Below are 14,741 nucleotides of genomic sequence, written 5' to 3' on the forward strand. Positions count from 1 at the left end.
GGAGAGGCTGTAGCAATAACCAGTCAAGCAGACGGTACCTCTAAATGATGCTGTCAGCTATATAAGCTAGAACAGAGTTTTCGTTTTCACCTGCCATTGCTAAGCAGAACTGAGAATGAAGACTGCAGTGGTCCCTGGTATATCATGTGCTGTCTTTAGATACAACAAAGCACTAGCGGTAACACAGGAGGAGAAAAAATTAAGAGAGGAGATAGTTTGATGGGAGGAAAAAGAGAAAAAAAAAAAAAAAAGCAAGAATATGTCATTTCTAGAAGATATGCATGTCTACAGGGTGTGGCTATTTCATCTTCCATTTCTCACTGTCTTTGCCGGTGGGCAAGTTGGGGCAAAGCTGAAAGATGCCAGCATTCACTGTCTGTCCTGCAGGGGCGGAAATGGCTGTATAAAACACAGGAGCCGAGATTAACTGGGGCATTTTCCCTGACCCTTTTTCATTTTCTTTTTTAAGTTATAACAGCACAGTCACTTGTGTTTATTACATTGCACTTAGTGATTTAGGGCTTGAGATTCTGAGGTAGGATAAGGGGAAGTTAAGAAATGAAAGTGTAGGGGAAAGAAAGAAGGAAAAGGAGTATAAGAAGAGAAAAGCAGGCAGCATGAGAAGAATTATGTCCTTTGAATCAATACATAAGTCAAAGTTAAGAACTAATAGCAAGAAAGAGTTAATCCACAGCATACCTCAGCATAGATTAATAAAATAACAACCTCAGTTACACAAGTGACAGCAGTGGAGCAGTCAATCCACTGGCAGAAAGGAGGTGAAAGCTAGCAAAGGTGATGACAATAAAGAAGAGTTGGTCAAAAGGCTTGAATGTGCTATAGCATTTAGCAAGGCAAATTAAATGGCAGGAACAAGCAAGTTGTGAAATGGCTGGACAAAAAACTGGTGGAATTTGCAACAGAGCAGGAGAGAAGCAGAGGACATGGCAAGTCAGAGGTAAAGCCCTGTCTGTGGCACTGAGGGCCAGGAGAATGGAGATCCCTCTGGCTGCTGCAGTTGGAAATGAGTTTTTCACCAGCTACCTCAGCAATACCACAGACTTGTTCCGTTCCCATTGTGTGACTAGCTATTTCTAGTGGAAGTTCAGAAGTTTCTCCAGAGCTAGGTTATGCTCTATGCTGATGAAGATCAGGAAACAGACTAGAAATAGAATTCCTCAATCTTTCAAATATGGATAGCTGCCAGGAGTCTTGGATAAGTACCTATTTCTTGATTGTTTCTTGAGAATGAATGGCAGTATTGATAACAGGTGATGCATTCTGTTGTTTTGGAAGGAAAATGAGACAGTGGCAGCTGGGATGTGTGGGTGGGTGATGCTGTAGTTGACGAAGAACTGGTAACCAACAAAAGAGTAGAAAAAAGGAAAAAATCATTACTTAAGAGAGTTAAGGAGCTGAATCCATTTTGCTTGTGAAGAGAAGGTTCATACATCATTTGATGATCATTTATAAGTAGTTGCACGAAGAAAACGATATATAATCAGTTGTAGGGACCAATGGCTGAAAATTCAAGATAGACAAACTCAAATGTATAATTAGCATTGAAGACAATTAACCATCATGATGGATTATCAGGAGTTTGGTTATCTTTGTAAGCTATACGTTCTTTATCAGTTAAAACTTACTAGCTTAATACAAACATTTAAAAATCAAATCAGGCCATGCTACATAGACCCCTTAGATGATTACATTGCTGCTTTTAAAAAGCACTTGTTAAAGGTAATTTTGCTTAATTTCATAGTACTGAGTATATAAAGATATAAAGTATTTTTGGTATTTACAAAATTAATTGAAATTAAACCAGTATATAAAAAGTTAAGAAGGCTGGTGAAGTATTTTTCATTTTTGTGATGGCTTCTGCTTTTTAACGCTATTTAACACCTCACACAAATTATCAGAAATTCTGTTTTAGTGAAAGTAGAAAAATTAATTACAGAGAGATATGGCAGTAAACTGAGCCTCAGCATATTTCTTGTGGTCTGTTACTATTTCTAGTCTAAAGAATTGTTAAGCACTAAATAGTGCTTTGTTCACCTGAACTCAAGCAAATAAAGTTCCTAGGCCTCTGAAACCAGCCTGCATGTTGTAACGATACCACAGTTAGATGTGCCTGAATCTCTGTTAAAAGTAAAAACAAATAAACAAACCCCTGCACATTCATGTTTTCCTTTTATATAAACCACCATCGTTTCATTGACTCCATTTAAGTTGTACCAATGCACATCAGTTAAGAATCTGAACCATAAAATATATACTATTTTATCCTCCTACAGGAACCTTCTGTCTGATAACCTTCACCTACTCATGAGAAGGATCTCCTTGTGAAGGAAATGATGCTCATTTGTCCCATTTTACTGAGAACATGTACTCTTTTTTGAAATAAGATATAATGAATGATAAAGCAGGTACCAAGGAGGAAAAAGATTTCAAAGACAAACATAAGCAGTTACCTGAGAAGAAAAACCTAAAGAAATACTTTAATTAAATAAAAATAAAACATGATGCATAATAAAACCAAGAAGGAATGAAAACCACCAGTAACAGAGCTTACCTTCTCTTGGCCACCAATCGAGTCATTATCAGCTGATGATTTTACATCACAAAAGAAATTACTTACAACAAAGAATTTTGAGTGCTTTTGAGTTTTAGGCTATGCCAAGGATAGTGTCCAAAGCATAAAAGGTAGACTAGGAAAAAGTGCGTAGACAGCTGTGGAATATAATAGATCCCCAATCCTAAGATTTATCCTGTCTTGCTGTGGTACATTGGTCTTGTAGATAACCATTAGTGTTAAGAGTATAAACACTTGCTAAATGTGGAAAAAAACCATTACCAATATTTGTGGTTTGAAACTGCTAGAAGGTTAGAAACACAGCTGGCAATTAAAAAAAATTAAAAGCAGAAAGCAGTTAGCAATCAGTAATGGATGGTCGAGGAGGAGTAAATAATGAGGAAGAATGCAGACAAGTGCAGAAAGACATATAGAGCATTCAAAATGCTAACGGATGACAGACAGCTCAATGCAGATGAATGAAATGTAATTATGACTTTGACGAGCCTTCATGGCACAAGACTGCTCTTTGTTCAAGATAAAATATGAGGAATATAGATGAAAACAGATGAAAAATTTGGGAGACAAGTCATTGTGCATCATTAATGACTGATAAGAAACAGAAAGAAGAAAGACAAATCAATGCATTTAATGAGTCTTAATAGTCCAATCATGTATGTCTGTGGATTAGTATGCGCATGCTTCATAAAACATGAGGATTTAGAAAAACAGTGAGAAACAAAAGGGAGCCTCTTCATGTACTGTTAAATACAAGGCGTCTATGTGAGCACTCAGCTAGAAAAAGCTCATCAGTTTCCCTGACTTCTGCTTCTTCATCCATAACTTTTTTAATCAAGATATGTAACTTGAACAATTGGCCAGGTGGGGTTTTTTGCACATTTCTCTAAAGTGTCAAACAATGGCATGGCCAGAAGTAGCAGGGTGTTGGCATAGCTATGCCAAGTCTTTGATTCATGGCATCAAAAGTTGTGCAGTCAGTGTGATCTGACTCAGCTGACTCAATAGAGTTTGCCCTGCAAGAGCAGGAGACATTTTTTGTCCATTTATCTTTCAGAAATATAAACTCCATATTTGTAATACAAACCAAATCCATAGGAAGCAATTTAACACCCTCTCTTTTACTACAAATACAGAAGAGGTATTCCCAAAGGATCTACTCCCATGGCTCCAAGGACAGATTTCCTAGGAGATGATAGATTTCTTAATATTATCCCCTGCCAATCTAGCATAAGTCTAGCTAAGTGAAATCAATTCTGTAAGAGCATAAGGTAAGTGACAGTAGACCGGGCCCTGAGGATATGGGCAATGAAGAGTGCACAGGTACTGCAAGGTGCTCCTTAGCTCAGATATCACATAGCACAAACATGATTCAGCATGTCTGGCCAGTTTAGAACATGGAAAGAAAAAAAAAAGCGGCAGGGGGGGTGGGGTGGGGGTGGCAAAAGAACTAGCTCCAATCCTTTCTCAGTCACACAATTGCAAATATGAGATTCAAAACCTACATTTCTAGTGGAAATCATGATGGTAATCTCCAGCATGATGTGGAAATCTAAACCAAAGCTTATTACATTTTTTTTTCCCCTGTAATTATCTTATTCACTTACTTTGTATTGGCTAGTTGACGGGTTTGTTGGGGGGGGTGGCTTTTTTTTCCCAATTTGAGGATTTGTGTTCTTGAAAGTTAGAGACTTTTTTTTCCCCCTTTAAATTAGAGCTGTGAATATTGACTCATTTGCAGTGGGGGATCAAGCAAGGCTGGTTAAAGTTGTTACCTCCCCCAGCTGTTTGCCCATTTCTTTCCTCATTTTCCCTCAACAGAAAGAGCTTTCTTAGACTGGCAGCAATTCCTGATAGTTAACAGTTTACAGCCTAGCATAAAAAGGAAGCTGAAAATTGACCCTGGTCAGTGCTAGTACATCTTTTGCTGTCAAGTGCAGAGGTTCAAGAATACATCTCAGCAATACCTGCTGGGCAAAAAGTACCTGCAGGAGCACAGCAAAGAGCTTGGAGCAATAATTGCTTCAACCATCTTAGTTTAGGTGACTGCAAAAGTCTGTCTCAAGCAATCACCTTAGTCTAGAAATTAGCTCTGTCAAATTATCATCAATTATAAGGAAAATTGTAATACAACTGTTCAAAATGCTAATACTGTCTCTCCTCTGTAAGACTGTCCAATCTCATGTGCAATGAGAAAGACTAAGAAAAGTGAAGCATTGATACTATCATGTTGATAAAATTCACAAAACAAGCTCCCAAGATGTTTCTATAGTGAAAACCCAGCTTGTCTCTGAGCTTGCAGAAATCTGTCCCTCTGCTGAACGAATGCTGACAACCATGCACGTGCTTCAAAAATAAAATGGATGAGTCGATTCCTGAAAAGTCTCATCTCCCTAACTCATTTTGTTTGGACTCACTAAAAGTCACTAATGAACTATTACACATTCAAGCTGCTTCATTCTCTTCGGGGAGGATTTCACTACCTTCTCTAACTGTACCAAAAGAATAGCTTAACTTCTTAGCATTCTTTTTGCCTGAGGCACAGAAAGGAAGATCATTTTATGATGCAAGTAAAAAGTTCAGTTTATCCTGAGGGTATATTCCTGACTCTTCTTCATAACTACTCCGCCTAGGACATTGTATGTGTGGTGTGTTTAACTAAATAAGCCCATGGTTGATTTCAAGTGAAATTTATCACCACCAAGTAAGCAGAATTAACTGAAGTAAAAACTCATCATGAACTGAGGAAGGCTCCGTTTGAGTCAAAAGCAGAGAAGCAGACAGCAATTACTTAATTATTACTTCTGAAGATAATTAAATACATATATGTATGATCCAGAGAAACCTTCCCATGTGCTGTTACCTTTGCATACAGCTGTTTTCTGTATACAAAATGGTCAGCGCTTTCTCGGAGACTGAATGAATAACGGTACATACAAAGCCAATACAGGTCATTCCTCAGGGACTGTTCAAGGTCTTGAGAACAGCAAAGACTGCAAAATGGAAAACTTAGAGGAGTGGAATTTCCTAAAAAACACCTCTAGTTGAAATAAACTCACCCTGAATTTGCAATCATGATGCAATTCTGCAAATGGGTTTTCTCACCAGAAAGTTCCTTCAGTACCTCCTGAGGGAAATAAATCTAGAATCTTTCCCAGTTCTGCTATAATATGGGAATGAAATTAAGAAAAATTATACTGGTAGTACCAACTAAATATTCTTCATAGTATCAATGTCGTAAGTAGCCAGATACCTTTCAGCAGTGCATTTCTGCTTCTGCATAGCACACATCCCTCATTAAAGTGCATCCCTTCTATTTCTTTTCCACCAGGCCATGGTTACCTGGATGGGTGCTGAACTTTTCATCAGAGATCCTCGTTCCTTCTAACAACATTTCCTCTAAGTCTAAAAGGCAATGTCTTCCTGTTAATAAAGAGATTACTGAAGTGGGATAAGCTCTCTTTTACTAGATCTTAAGAAAATGTTTAGGACGGCACAAAATTAAATTGGTGCCCTGTGTTTCGAAACTGATGAAGAGCTGTTGACTGCTGTGACAACTTTCCTATCCCCCTCAGTCCACAAATCTGTGACGTGGGTGATTTGCACTGTTGAAGAGCAAAACAAATGGTTTCACAAGATATTTTCACTGCCTCAAAATTCTATCAAAGACCTGAAAGCTTACTGCTGATTTATTAGGATTCAGAACAGATACCATCTGCCTAGTCATTCTGCCTGGGTTTTTTGTTGTTTTTTGGTTGTGTTGTTTGTTTTTTTTTTTCTTTCAGGTGATCAGTCTGTACCATAGTGACATGTTTTTCTGCCCTCTAGTAACAGCCCCTGGAAAGGGGACCTTCTTGAACAGCAGCATGCAAAGATTATTGCTCATTTATTTCTGAGTTTGAAGGTGTAATCATGCAGCCTCTGAATCTTGACTTCGATGGTCAGGGTAATAGCTTTATACCTTCTTCTTTAGGTAATTGAAACCAATTTTCCTTTTCATCTATCCCTTTTACAACAATATGTTCTAAAATAAACAAACAGGGAGGATTAGAAAAGGCTTCAGAAAATGGCATTACCTCGTTATCATATTCAAGGGATTAATCCAGAAAAAGCAAAAATCAATAAATTTCAATAGAAAATCTACATTCTCCTTTGTATCCAATTACACATAATTAGCTTATACTGAAAGAGGGTTAACAGCAGTTGTCAGATAGAGCTTTGTTTTTTAAAACAAAGTTTGCTAGTCTTTTGTAAAGTGCTGCATGGAAGTCAAGCAGCTATAAAGCTGTAAGAGTTATGCTATGAGCCTAGAGTTCTATATTATGCAATGTAGCATTTTTTTCATGGTATCTCTTTCAATAATATTCAGAGACGTTGACCAGGCTAATTGTTTTAAAATAATTTTCTCCTGTCCAACTTTTATAAATCCTCATAATTATAAAATCTGTCCATTCATATTTATTGAGCTGAAAGAAAACCAGTTCCTCTTAGATAATTTAGAGGGACTCTTCCAGAATTGTAACCATTCCCTTGAAAACACAAAAAGTTACAAAAACAAACTTGACAGAGGCAAAAGTGAAAGAATGATTTTAGCTTGCGAAACCTGTGGATAAGAAAGTACAAATGAATCTATTTTTTTAATCAGTAGAAAATTAGAATGAGTGAGCTCTTAAGGTCCTTTGGGAGATAAGGCAGATGGCCTTGCGATCAGAAAGTGATGCTTTTTCTAGAATAGATTTATAGTCTGCCTTCTAGCCTTCTCCACTTAGAATAAGAGTAATGAATGTATAAGGCAACTTAATGAATGCTGTGTGACTTTCACTGAGATGGTGTTTCGGTTCTATGTAGTGCAGCTACAGTACATCTGATAGAAGTGTGTGGGGTTTTTTTTTTCCAGAAAGGTAAAAGTTCAGTGACAGAAGCAGAGATGGAAAAATTTCATTTATTTTAAAAGCTGGCTGTGGCATTGAAAAGGACCATAATGATTTTACTTAGAATCTGTTAAAGAAACAACTTACATGGGCCATTTGTATGCTATTCACAAGGTTCTACTTATGTCTTCCACTCCCACCACAGTTAGTAGATAGGTCAATCATAAATGAACCTTTTTTTTTCTTACATGTGTTGATTTCAGCCAGTTGATTTTCTTGTCATTCAATTTTCCCTTGCATTTTACATATATGAAAAAAACAAAGAACCAATGCATAGCAATGTTTAATGACTGCCAGATTCTTATGTCCACTATGATTTGGCCATTTCAATTTCCTGAATTTCATCAGATGCAATTAATTGTTGGCTGGATTAGTCTACATTTGTGCAACTGTTTTCAGCATGAATATTAAGATGAGGAACCAGTAACTTATACGTAGAATTTTGTCTTTCCCGCAGACTTTTTGCTTAAAATGAGATGGCACAATATGTGATGCCATTTGTCATAGTTTACTTTGGTCATGCAGTGTGGTCAGAAAAATATACTTTTTTATTGTTTCAAATATAATAAAATGTTACAGACCACTCTTCCTGTCTTCCTGCTCTATCTATCTATCTATTTCCAATGTGTCTATCAGATGGCATCTGGGTGGATCTATTTTGATGTGAACAGAATTTGACATGAGTCTCTAAAGTATTCAGAAGAAAAAAAAAAATCAACAGATCTTGACTAGCTTATTTCCTGGTTTTATTAGAAATCAACTTGACAAAGAGGCTGCAAACAGAAAACCTTGGAACATCCTCCTCGGTATTAAAGACAAAAAAAAAAAAATATCCATAAGACTCCCACATTCTTGTGTCTCCTGGTACATGATGGTGAAGAATGGCCAGAGGAAATACATACAAATAGTTTATCATGATACCGTCAAAAGCTAAATGCAGAAATCCCTTGGAAAAAAGAAGGGAGAGTCTCTACTAGGTCAGGGCTATGAAGTGCAGCAACCCAAGGCATTATGTATACTATTACAAGGTGATACCTAACAACATACACAAGTAAAAAAAAGAAGGTAACAGTGGGCTGAAGGGAAAGGGGGAGGGAAGAAAGAGCTGATGAGAAGCACAACAAACAAGGACAGTCTAATGACATACTTAAGCCTTATTTTTCATTTTATTTGAAATTAAATCCAATCCCTACACTCCAAAATGGTAGAAATTTGCCATTTGAGTCATATCACAAACTCTGCCAATTCTGTTTCAGAACCATTACGGTATTTTCATTCTCAGTTCACCATAGAAGTGAAATCTAGGAGAAAATACACATTGGGCGTGGGTTTTTCCCAGTCTAGTGTAGTTCTAGCTAAAGTGCTGCATTTGTTTCATTAAAGTGGAAAGAAACACATTCATACTTTCATCTTGTCTAGAATTTGATAGAATATAACAATATCTTAATAACTCATTGGCCCGCTACTCTAAACTTTCCTTTCCTTTTCTTTCCTTCCTGTTTCCTCTCCTTTCTTTCCCCTTTGCTTTCCCCTTCGCTTTCTATTTCCTTTAAAAATACTTTTTTTTTTAAAAAAAAAAAGAGAGAGAGAAAGAGAGAAAGAGAGAGAAAGAAAGAGAGAGAGAGAGAGAAAGAGAGAGAAAGAGAGAGAAAGAGAAAGAGAGAGAGAAAGAGAGAAAGAGAGAAAGAGAGAAAGAAAGAGAGAAAGAGAGAAAGAAAGAGAGAAAGAAAGAGAAAGAAAGAAAGCAAGCAATTTTCCCAAATTTGATGAAGAATTCACTTTGTGATTTTTATCTTCTGATGGCTGTATTAATTTAAGGCCTGGTCCAATATTTGACATCTGACATAAATCGAGATCATTCGGTATGCTTTAGACCAGCCTCCCAGTTACAGAACTACTTCCAGCTCCCTTTACTCTCTCTCTTGCAAGCTGTAGAAATCATTCTAACAATATAGCTGGGGAAAAAAAAAATTCATGAAAAAGACACTTTCATTTTTATAATCCTTCTTGATGTTACCCTGTTTCACATTCTCTTTAAAATAAGTGAGATTGTATTATGGATCAGTGGACCATCACTCCAGGCTAGCCATCTTGTATGATCACAGATAATTTAAAGAGAATATATTTCTATATTCTCCTTTCAATGTACAGCCTATCAACCATGCAAAGCAGTTTGCTAATAAATAACTACATATTTCACACATTTTGGAAGGGGGGGGATTGTTTAAAGTCCAAGTAACCAGAGTATAACCAAGATTAAAATGGGGGGGGAGGGGGGAAGAAGAGAGAGAGGAAGATGTTACCGGTTTAAACAGTGTGTTGGAGGGAGCAAACAGGGGAAGTTTCCCCCCGCGGCGGCTCCGGCGCCTGCCGCCGAGCATCCTAGCGCTGTGCTCTGCTGCCACCTTGGCCGCGCCGCGGGACGTGCAGGCGGCTCCGCGCCGGGGCCGCGGCCGGCTCCGCTCCGCGCCCGCGGAGCTCCCGCTGCGCACCTGTAGCAGCTGTCCTGCCTGGGAAAGCTCAGTCGGTCAGGACTAATCACGATCTCCACTTATGTCACTCGCTGTTATAAATAGAACAAGAATATACTCAACGTCTAAAGGGTTCTTTTTTTTTTTTTTTGGAGAGCGGCTGGGGGCTGTTCTTCAAAGGAGGTTTATTTGCCTGTTGTGCTTAAATTCGAAACTTAGAAATGTGGGTGGGAGGAGAATATTCTTTTTCTGCCCGTTTGCTTATTGTAGGATTCTTCTCCTTCCTTGTCCAGCCTTATTTTACACTTTTAATGAAGAGAGCACTCAGATTCCCCTTCACACGCACCAACCTGCCTTCCAGTCCTTCCTACTGCGTGACCACTGGGGCTCTGGAAGGAGCTCCTGGCAGTCCATCCCACGTCCAGGCTCTCAGTGGCGTTCAGCCGCAGTTAGAGGTGTCCCCTCTTTTTTTTTTTTTTTTTTCTTTTTTTTTTTTTTCTTTGGGAGGGAGCAGAAAAAGGTGACAGAAACATCATAATTTACTAAAAATATATAAAAATCAATATTAGAAAACCAATGGAGTTTGCTAATTTCCTTGTTTCGCTCTCTACATCTTCGTGTTACAGTGCTACAGCGTTGTCTTGACATCAGGCTCCGAGCTGGTGGTACTGAGTTTGGAAAGCTTTCATGCACTTCATTTCATCTTTGAATTGCACATGCTTTTTCTCTCCTATTTAAGGCTCTCTTCTGCTTCGGAAGAAACATGTTCTGACATGCTGGAGTTTGCTGGTGGTAAATATTTCCTTTGACTACAAAGTGCATGTGTGAAAAAGGCTTTATTTTTTTTTTTTCATGGAAATATGTTTCTCGCTTGCTTCTTTCTCTGCTGTTATTAATAACCTGTAAGCGAGTTGAATCCGGAGGTCTGAGTGAAATAGCACTTTCGGATCTGTACTTTCAGCCACACCATGCTGAGGAAAGTGCAGAAGCTCTGGATATGCGCGTGTGAGAGGGATTCATGCGATGCGTATGACAATTTGCATACCAGACTCGGTGACAAAGTAGGGACCGCAGGTGAGTCCCCAAGAGATCTGCTTTGCCGAGAGAATTTTTCCAGCCCCTAACCACAGAGGAGAAGTATCCAACTCTCCAACTGCTCCCCAGAGTTGGCGGTTCTGATTTGTTTCCACTGAAAAGAACCAAGAATAGAAAATGACACATAATAAAAAGTCCTCAGCCAAGCAGCCGTGTGCGCTGCTGTTCCTCTCAAATAAGCGCTCCCCCACGGGCTGAGGTCTCGGTGCCCGGGCGAGAGAAAGGGCTGCAAAGGGTTAAGCCGCTGACTTGCTTGCTAGGCAAAGTTTGAGGAAGAATATGTCTGAGGCTGAGTACGCTGCAGCCCCGCGTTTGAAATCTGTCACCCTCACTTAGGAGCTCTGTATCTCTGGTTGTCACCGGTGAATAATGATCACACGGCGATAAGATCGCTCCGTGGCGTTGCGCCGGAGCCGCCGGGGGAAAGAGAAGAAAGGAAATTACGAGGCGTTTAACCGCTTTAGCAGGGTGTTCTTCAGTGTCATCGGTGGGTGTCAGGGTCAAATGACCGGCTGGACAGCGGCTTTGAAAGAAAATTTCCTTCCTCCTTTCCTTGAGAGGAACCTTGGGTGATGGTGACCATTGGCAGCTATGGAAAACAGAGACCTTGGTGGTGATCCTTAAAATAATACCATGCCGGAGCCCAGCTGTTCTGCCACTTTCTCCCCTTTCAACCTGCCGGACCCGGTGGGGTTTGGGTGACCTACTGAGAAGGACCCACCTCCGCAGGAGCAGGTAACGGCTAGTTAACTCACTTTCTGGATCGACACGATCTTGATTTGACCAAAGTGTATCTTGAGTATCTTTCTCTGATTTGAAATGTGGGCTGGTTGAGGGGTCAGGGAAGGGGACAGGCATAATTCTGCCTAAATTGTCTGAGCCTGTGGGGCAGGGCAGCAGCCTGCAGCCTTGCAGAAGTTTTCAGCATACCCACTTTCCTCCGTGATTGGGGGCATAGGGGGCAGAAATGCCTGTGATCGACGAAGGTCTGCTTTGCCTTATGTGTTGTCGTCAGGTTGCTAATATCGGGGACGTGGAGAGAGAAGGGACGGGTGGGCAGAGGATAAGAAAGACTTAGAAAGGAGATTTTTTTTTTTCCACGAGAAAATGCACCGGTTGTCCATCAGCTTCGGGAAAGAAATATAAATCATGCTCAAATAAGTGCTCTGAAAAGTATGAAGAACCTAAAAAAAAAAAAAAAAAGAAAGGAAAAGGATCTTAAAAAGTCAAAAAAGACCCAGAACAGCCTTTGAAAAAGCTTGTTCATTCACCTTTGGACCCTACGGGGCTCCTGATCTCCTTTCATCCCTCAGGACCAGCTGGGAGCTGCAGGCAGAGACTCCACTTCAGAGCAGCCCCTTCTCCGAGCCGGGGATACCGGGTGTCCCCGCACGTCTGACCCGTGCCAGACCCGCTCCTTCCCGTCCGGCTGAGCCCCGCAGAGGGCCCCGGGCTCCCTGCCCTCCATCTCAGGGGGCCTAGAGCAGACCCCGGACCCTGAGGCAGCGGTGCTGAGAGGGGAGAGGGATCTCGTCCTCAACGCTTTGCCCCTCGCCGAGTCCCCCGAGAAATGCCGGGTGACCTGCGCTCCCCCTTCCGCGCCCTTCCCCCCCCCCCCGCCCCCCCATCGCTCCGCGCATCTGCGTAGGTGAGGGCACAACCTCTTCTCCGAGCGGGCAGGCAGCACGGCTCGGCTTGGGGCTATCAATATGCGGCGGCTCTCCTAAGCCCCTTTGGAGGGCACGGGGTGTTGAGGGGCGGGGGGGGGGGGGAGGCAGGAGCCGCGCCGAGCGCATCGCGGCTGGGCTGACCCTCACCGGGGCTTCGCGACGGGCTCCTCGGTACGGCTTATTAAGCCTTTGAAGTCGTGAATAATTTAGCCTCCCCCCAAGCGAAGGGCGAAGGAGGTGCGGAGGCAATGGCGAGTGATACAGCTTTTGAGGTACGGCTGAGCAGAAAATGCAAGCTAGTGAGCAAACACGGGTGAGGGGGAAGCAAACCCCGAGGCATTTCAGTTGCCTTTTCTGTTTCCTCGACACATGGCATTGATCAGCTCTCCTCTTCTCTCCTCCATCCCTCCGAGCCCCTCTCTTAAAGTAACTCGCAGTAAAGCCATATTGTGCATTTTCTTTACTAACGAAGGAGTTTGAGGCAAATTCTCTTCGCACACCCCACGTCGTACCTTGACGGCTGTATCCTATCGCTCAAGTGCTGCTCGGTATTAAGCAGTCCTGCATTTAAGTGGACTTGTCAGGGCAAGGCAGTAGCTTACTAGGGAACTGGGCGGCGGGGGAAGGGTTACCCCGAAACAAGCGCAGACAGCCTGGGATGCATACACACACATGAGCACTTACACGCACACACACTGAATGTGCACAGAAGACATGGGGGGCGTTAGCGCTTTAGGGCAAAAGGCGTTTTCTCCAGCGGTATTAAAGTCTTTCTGACTGATGATGGAAATCAGACGGAATACTAAAGGAGGTCCGTCTCTTCCCTGAGGGTTGGACTTTCTTTTATTCTGTGTTATATTTATTACGTACTGCTATTGCCTACCTAAAAGTTCGCGGGGGGGGGGGGGGAGGAGAGGGAAAGAAGGGGGTGGGGGAGGCGGGCTTGTCGGTGACTGCACATGAAATATCGCCATGTTGGTGGAGAGCACGGCTGTAATTATTGCTAGCGAGGGCATCTCCCAGTTAGGACAGCAGCTCGGGGAGTTTTTCAGCACACTCCCCGGCTTCTCTTCCAATACACCCCCAGAGTCCCCACAGCAGCGGGGCCGAAGCAGTCCGGCCGCCAAGGGCGGCGATACCCGCACCTTCCTTTCCCGCAGCCCGGCCCGGCGGGCTCCGCGGTGAGGCGGGGCGGGGGTCCGGGGGCTGTGCAGCCCACACACTCCCCAGGGCAGCGCCGCCCGCCTGGTTCTCCGCACTGAGAGTAGGGAGGGAGGGCGAGTGCAAAGGGACTGTCCTCGGCAAGCAATGGGTTAAAAGCGGGAAGGGAAAAAAAAAAAAAAAGAAGGAAAGAAAGCAAGAAAAAGAGAAAACCTAGCCTGACTTTGCCTCCTGGAAAGCTTTAGGTTGTAGCCCTGCCTTCCAAGCATTCTTTAAACTAGAAATGTGGGAGGGACTCCAGGAGAGAGAGAGAGATGGCTATCAACTGAATTCATTACTGTAAACATCTCCCTGGGGTGTCAGGCAGGAAAAAAAGGCACGACTTACATTAGCAGGGAATAGTCAGATCTGAGGCATCATTACTGCTAAGATCAGCCTGCAATCCCGGCTGAAGGCAGGCGCAGGACTTGGAGAGAGCCAGACACACACACTCACACATATACTCACACATATGTGTCCGATGCCTTCTCTGACTTCCAAGGGTCCTGAGTCTCCGTGCCTGCTCCTCATGTGATCCTTTCATCATTTCCAGAGGACAGAAAGAGAGAAAAAAGAAAGAAACCCCAAGACCAGGCGTACCCCGCGGTCCCTTCTCGTTTGTTTTTTACCGGAGAAGGAGGAACGGCGGGGGGAAGAGCGAGCCAATCGAGGAGAGAAAGTGCGTTGGGGATGCCAGAGCCGCGGGCTGCGCGCCGGAGGAGGAGGTGGCGGAGAAGGGGGGAGGACGATGCCGCTGCCTCGTAAGGGCGGAGGAAGGCGCGGG

At 42.4% G+C, this 14,741-nt stretch overlaps 1 protein-coding gene and 1 long non-coding RNA gene across 3 annotated transcripts in view; one reads left to right on the forward strand and one right to left on the reverse strand.

The window, feature by feature from the left end:
* Positions 1-10,081: 10,081 nt before the first annotated feature.
* LOC129207137 (uncharacterized) lies at positions 10,082-14,563 on the reverse strand. The gene is made up of 2 exons (XR_008577383.1): positions 14,426-14,563; positions 10,082-12,271 (listed from the first exon to the last, which is right to left on the reverse strand). It is a non-coding gene; the product is annotated as an uncharacterized LOC129207137 (long non-coding RNA).
* Positions 11,233-14,741, forward strand: part of FLRT2 (fibronectin leucine rich transmembrane protein 2) — a 70,427-nt gene continuing 66,918 nt past the window's right edge. Inside the window, exon 1 of one of the 2 annotated variants that reach the window (XM_054827628.1) lies at positions 11,233-11,822. The gene's annotated coding sequence lies outside the window, so the exon portion shown is untranslated. Of the gene's footprint in view, positions 11,823-14,527; positions 14,637-14,741 lie in introns of those variants that run through there. The other variant, XM_054827626.1, reaches the window with a different exon arrangement.

The sequence above is a fragment of the Grus americana genome, chromosome 5 (assembly GCF_028858705.1).
Source record: "Grus americana isolate bGruAme1 chromosome 5, bGruAme1.mat, whole genome shotgun sequence".
Lineage (NCBI taxonomy): Eukaryota > Metazoa > Chordata > Aves > Gruiformes > Gruidae > Grus > Grus americana.